Source organism: Moschus berezovskii, chromosome X, assembly GCF_049115385.1.
Source record: "Moschus berezovskii isolate FMDL1 chromosome X, NW_MosBer_1.0, whole genome shotgun sequence".
In the NCBI taxonomy this organism is placed as follows: domain Eukaryota; kingdom Metazoa; phylum Chordata; class Mammalia; order Artiodactyla; family Moschidae; genus Moschus; species Moschus berezovskii.
The window spans coordinates 17,157,646-17,163,657 of record NC_142488.1 but is presented as its reverse complement, the minus strand read 5'-3'; the positions used below and the strand labels follow the sequence as shown (position 1 = coordinate 17,163,657).

General features: G+C 42.3%; 1 pseudogene; it reads right to left on the bottom strand.

The window, feature by feature from the left end:
• Positions 1–1,670: 1,670 nt before the first annotated feature.
• On the bottom strand, positions 1,671–3,469 carry LOC148773232 (protein Mdm4 pseudogene; annotated as a pseudogene).
• Between the last annotated feature and the right edge of the window lie 2,543 nt (positions 3,470–6,012).

Here is a 6,012-nt window from a genome sequence, read left to right as displayed (position 1 = left end):
TAATTTTATAAATAGATCTTCAAAATAATATAGGAAGGAAACTTGCAGATCATTCATTTGTAAACTGACTACGGCTTGTTTCTTATACCTTATATGTATATCAAGCAGATATATCACTTATTTGCAGATATAGCACGTATTTGTTAAGACCTCCTACATGAAATGCTCAGTGAGGGTTAAAAGAAGCATAAGAATGAACACCTGATTAAAAGAATAGTAAGAAAGTCCCAGTGATAAGAACGTGACATTTTACAAAGCATTGTTACTCTCCTTACCTAGATTTTTCCTGATGAGGTAAGTTTTAGTTCCATTTAACAGAATCTACGAAGACTCATAGAGTCTGAGGAATCTGTGATCACATGGATAATAGCAAAATTGAATCTTCTACCCAGGTCTCCTGGTTCCAATTTCTGTTCCCTTGTCATTATATCTCAGTCTATCTGGGGAATAAAATATCCCATCCACAAACAGTTATCCAGTGGTTCAAGACAGGCTAGGACAAATACCAGGGAGCACACTTCTCCAACCCCTCTCCCTAACTCTTGTTAAGGAAGGCAGCATTCTAGTAAGGGTACCATTGAACTGATCGGGTCACTCTGAGCCCTAAACTTGCACTTGCAAATGTTCTTATCAATCTTGATATGTTATTTTATTCAGGACATAATAAATAAAGAGCACCCAAAAAAGACTGAGAAAATACCTAGGTCCAAACTGTGCGAACTAGACCCCTTTAAGACAAATTCTGTATATAGCAGATTATAAATAGTAGTTGTGTATTCACCTTTGATCCTTCCTCACCAAGGAACTATGGAAAGCTTTAGCTAATCATTTTTTTCCTTGTAAGTTATTATGTGTATTATCAAATTAAAAATATGCCAAAAGAAAGCTAATCTAGGGTGAGAGTCAGGAAATGGAAGGTTATCTGGAAGGGGCATGAAGGGCAATTAGGGGGAGATAGAAATTTTCTACAGCTTATTTTCACTGGTGGGTACTCAGATGTCTATAACTTATAGGAAAGCAACCCTTAAGATCTGTGTATTTTATATTACTTAAACTTCAGTTTTTTAAACGTGGGAAAGAGTGTACAGCTTCTCAAAATTCTTTAGGGTATGTTAGCAAGAAATCTAATAACCGTTGTTCTAGGCATACGTTCAATAAATCTCTCATTTTTCAAACTCGTACTCTAGGTTTCTCAGAACTATGTAACTTGACTGTAAAGTCATCAATAACAGGTAACATTATTTGTGTTTTTTGATTTTTAGCTTTAGTATTTTTCTCATAGCCACTTTGAATTTATATGCCTAAGAACGTGCTCTAACAGAATAGAAGGGTGAAGAGTAAAATTAACTAGGGAAAAGGTTAATCTTCAGATAGTTTGATCAATGAATGTAGTTTCCTGTTTATCTTTGTAATTGCTTCACCCAGAATCTTTTTTAGGAGAACAATGTAGTAATTGAAGTAACTTTTCATGTAAATCGAGTCCCCAGATTGAGAATCTACTTTTAAAGAATTGCTCTTGAATTCCAGACGAATTTAGAAAGGAAAATGTATGAGTTGCATTAATTAATGAACAATGGATGATGCCCCAGGTCACACTGAGTGGAGATGCTCAGTACTGATGCTTTTATCCTGACCTGGCCCTGGTAGTCATGTCTCTGCAACCCGACGATTCAGCTTGGCCATAAAACCGTAATAACCAGCAGAATCTTCTTGCAAAGAGGGCATGAAGCCCTAGGCTTCTTTAATCTTCTGGCGCTGTGACAAGTGACAAGGTGGCCTGTGCTTCCATGAATAATATTCCCATTTCGTGGGCACTTCTCACCTATTCTACATGACTTCAAGAGATTGGTTTCTGCTCCAAAAGGCCGCCTGATTGTTCTCCTGTGCTTGAGATGGTTTCTGGACTTTCAGACCTATGAGCCAAATTTGAAAATTCCCCTGAGCTTCAGGGATCAAAAAGTTTTGTGTTGTTCTTCCTTCGTTATAAGATCTTTGGCTATAATGACTGGAGCTGAAATAGTTCTTTAGCAGTTAAGGATTTTCAATTCCTTCATTTTCCTTCTTTTCTGGTGGGGCAGTGATAACAGGAATGAAGAGACAATGGGTTCACTTAGCACAATTTGAATACTAATCTTTCCTTGGGGCCAAGCATGGAAACACCTCTTGTTGGAAGAGTTGGATTCCTTGTACTCAGTAACACTACCACGCATCTTTAAAAGCAACTTCTCTGTCATTGTCAGCATAGAAGGATACAGCGTCCCCAAGGTCATTTTTTATACTTCCATTACCGTTTGTCACTTCTGTTCCATAGTTTTTTTTTTTTTTAACTTGTTTGATGTGTATTGGCAGCTTCTACTTTTATTCCAGCACTTCAGTTCAGTTCGCACTCAGTTGTGTCTGACTTTGCGACCCCATGGACCGCAGCATACCAGGCGTCCCTGTCTATCACCAACTCCCAGAGCTTGCTCAAACTCATGTCCATCGAGTCGGTGATGCCATCCAACCAGCTCATCCTCTGTCATTCCCTTCTCCTCCCGCCTTCAATCTTTCCCGGCATCAGGGTCTTTTCCAATGAGTCAGTTCTTCGCATCAGGTGGCCAAAGTATTGGAGTTCCAATGAGTCAGTTCTTCGCATCAGGTGGCCAAACTATTGGAGTTTCAGCTTCAACATGAGTCCTTCCAATGAACACCCAGGATTGATTTCCTTTAGGATGGACTGGTTGGATCTCCTTGCAGTCCAAGGGACTCTCAAGAGTCTTCTTCAACATCACAGTTCAAAAGCATCAGTTCTTCAATGCTCAGCCTTCTTTCTAGTCGAACTCTCACATCCATACGTGACTACTGGAAAAACCATAGCTTTGACTAGACGAACCTTTGTTGGCAAAATAATGTCTCTGCTTTTTAATATGCTGTCTAGGTTGGTTATAGCTTTTCTTCCAAGGAGCAAGTGTCTTTTAATTTCATGGCTGCACTTAACTGCTCTAATACTGACTCATTCAAAATCCACAAGTCATCCTGAATGCCTGGAACAGCGCAGGACCTAGGTTCCCGCTTTAGGATTTCTGCATGTACTTGATGAGGTCGGTAACATAGGGATACCAACCTCAAATATCCATGCTGTAGCCCAGGAGTGGTGGTGACAGGATTCCTTCTTAGCTTGTCATAGAAAGGACTTGGATATTTCAGAGAAGTGCTGAGGTCCAGATCAGCAGGTCCAGGTCCAGGAGTTCTCCAAAGATCTCCCCTGCAGGATCTCAGGCTGCTTTGCCAGTCTATACTGGCCTGGATTGTGCCTGACCACTTCAACAGTGCACATTTCACCTTTGTGCCTGCCACCTGCAAAATTCTCAGAAGGGGCAGTTTTATTGTACCTGTTGTACACAAAAATCAACTGATCGATTTGATCTGGAGAGAACCCACAAGCACTATCAGATGTTCAATCCTGGATGGAGGTAGAAAATGATGTCATTTTGGCACTGAGGAAATTGCAGTCCATTGATGTCAACATCCAACCACTCCATGGGTTGCTTTCTGCACCTCCACTGCATCTGGAGGGTGTCAGTCCCAAGGCTTTAGCAGTATTTCCAAACAGTGAGTAGCTGAAGAGTTTTAAGAAATATTTTCTGCCCATGAGACAATCTCTGCACTATTCTGTACTGGGTTGAATAGCATCCCCCCAATTCATGTCCACCCAGGATCTTAGAACGTGATCTTATTTGGAAATAGGGTCTTTGTAGATACAATTAAAGATGAATCCATCCATACTGGACCAGAGTTGGCCCTGATGCAACGTTGTTGTTCAGTCACTAAGTTGTGTCTGACTCTTTGTGACCCCATGGACTCCAGCACACCAGGTTTCCCTGTCCTTCACCATCTCCCAGAGTTTGCTTAAACTCATATCCATTGAGTCGGTGATGCCATCCAACCATCTCATCCTCTGTGGCCCCCTTCTCCTCCTGCCCTCAATTTTTCCCAACATCAGGGTCTTTTCCAATGAGTCAGTTCTTTGCATCAGGTGGCTAAAGTATTAGAGCTCAGCTACAGCATCAATCCTTCCAATGAATATTCAGGGTTGATTTCATTTGAGATTGACTGGTTTGACTTCCTTGTGGTCCAAGGGACTCTCAAGTCTTCTCCAGCACCACAGTTTGAAAGCATCAATTCTTTGGCACTCAGCCTTCTTTATGATCCAAATCTCACATCCATACATGACTACTGGAAAAACCATAGCTTTGACTGTACAGACCTTTGTCAGCAAAGTAATGTCTCTGCTTTTTAATATGCTGTCTAGGTTTGTCATAGCTTTTCTTCCAAGGAGCAAGCATCTTTTAATTTCGTGTCCACAGTGATTTTGGAACCCAAGAAAATACAATCTGTGACTGTTTCCATTGTTTCCCCATCTATTTGCCATGAAGTGATGGGAATGGATGATTCTATTACCATTTTCTTAATTGCTTTAGGCTTATTTTTTGTAGGTCTTTCCCTTCTCTTGTGTTTCCTGCCTGGAGAAGTTCCTTAAGCATTTATTGTAAAGCTGGTTTGGTGCTGCTGAATTCTTTTTAACTTTTGCTTGAATGTAAAGCTTCTGATTTCCCCTGGACATGCGGTATCTTGGGTTCTAGCATCCTTCTGTAAATGGTTGTTCAGCAGCTAGTTGCAATTTTGATGCTCTCACAGGAGGAGATGAGTGCACGTCCTACTCTCCAATCTTCCTAGTATCCTTTTAAGGAGCGGACAGGACACAGAGACAGAGTACAAGACAATGTGGTGATGGAATCAAAGATGGGGTGACATATCTATAAGGTAAGGAACCCGGAGGATTGCTGGTGACCACCGTGAAGCCAGGAAAAGGCGAAGAAGAACCCTTCCCTAGAGCCTCCAGAGGGAGCATGACCCTGCCCACAATGTGAGCTCAGACTTCTGATCTCCAGAACTGTGAAGGAACACAATTTCTGTTAGTATAAGTCACCCAGTTTGTAGTACTTTGTTGCGGCAGCCATGGGAAATAAATATATTTTCTTTCACTATCCACACTCTGTATCATTTGCAAATCCTTCTACATCCCACAGCAGTAAGAAGAATCTTAGTGTTGTGGTTCAGCATAGTGATTCAGGCTATTTGGGTTTGAGTCTTGACCCTACCATTCATTAGCTGTGTGACCTTGAGATGTACCCTACTGCTGCATCTGTTTTCCTGACCTATAAAATGGGGGTTATATGAATGAATAATGTTAAGGGCTTAGAATGGTGACTGGCACATAGGAAATGCTATCATGTGTTTGTTTTGGGGGAAAAGTCTGTTGGGCTGAAATGGCCACCTGGAAATGGGAATGGTTCCATAGAAGAAGTACTAGAACATGAGCTTGAACTTCAGAAATTGGGTGAGGCCGGTCAGAGGCCACCCAGGTGGGAGAAATAGAATGAGCAAAGTTTTGCTGGAGGTGTGAGGCCAGAGAGAGCAAGACTTCTCACCTCCGTCTCCATGGTGGTCAGTGGTGAATCTTAGAGCATCTGCATCCACATGGGGTCAGTGAGGCTGCTTGCAGCTGGACTGTGGGGCTCACTGCCCAGGTTCCTAAGAGCTGAGGGGAGGCAATACCTTAGCACATCTGAAACCCATCCTCAGCACCTGTGGGAAGCTCAGGATTTGAGCAGCACTTCCAAAACTTGGATGGGGTCTGAGAGTCTGCATTTCTAACAAGCAGGGGATGCAGAGGCTTCTGATCTAAGGACCACCCTTGGCCTCCAAATCTTTGCTTATTCCAAATGTGGTCCATGAGCTGGCAGCATCAGCATACCCTGGGAGCTGGTTCGAAATGCTGAGTTTCTGATCCACCTCAACCCACCCCACCCCAAACCTACTGAATCAGAATCTGCATTTTAATCCGGTCCTCAGCTGATAAATTTGCCCATTAGCATGACCTCCCAGGTGGCACTAGTGGTAAAGAATCCACCTGCCAATGCAGGAGACATAAGAGATGCGCGTTTGACCCCTGGGTTGGGAAGATCCCCT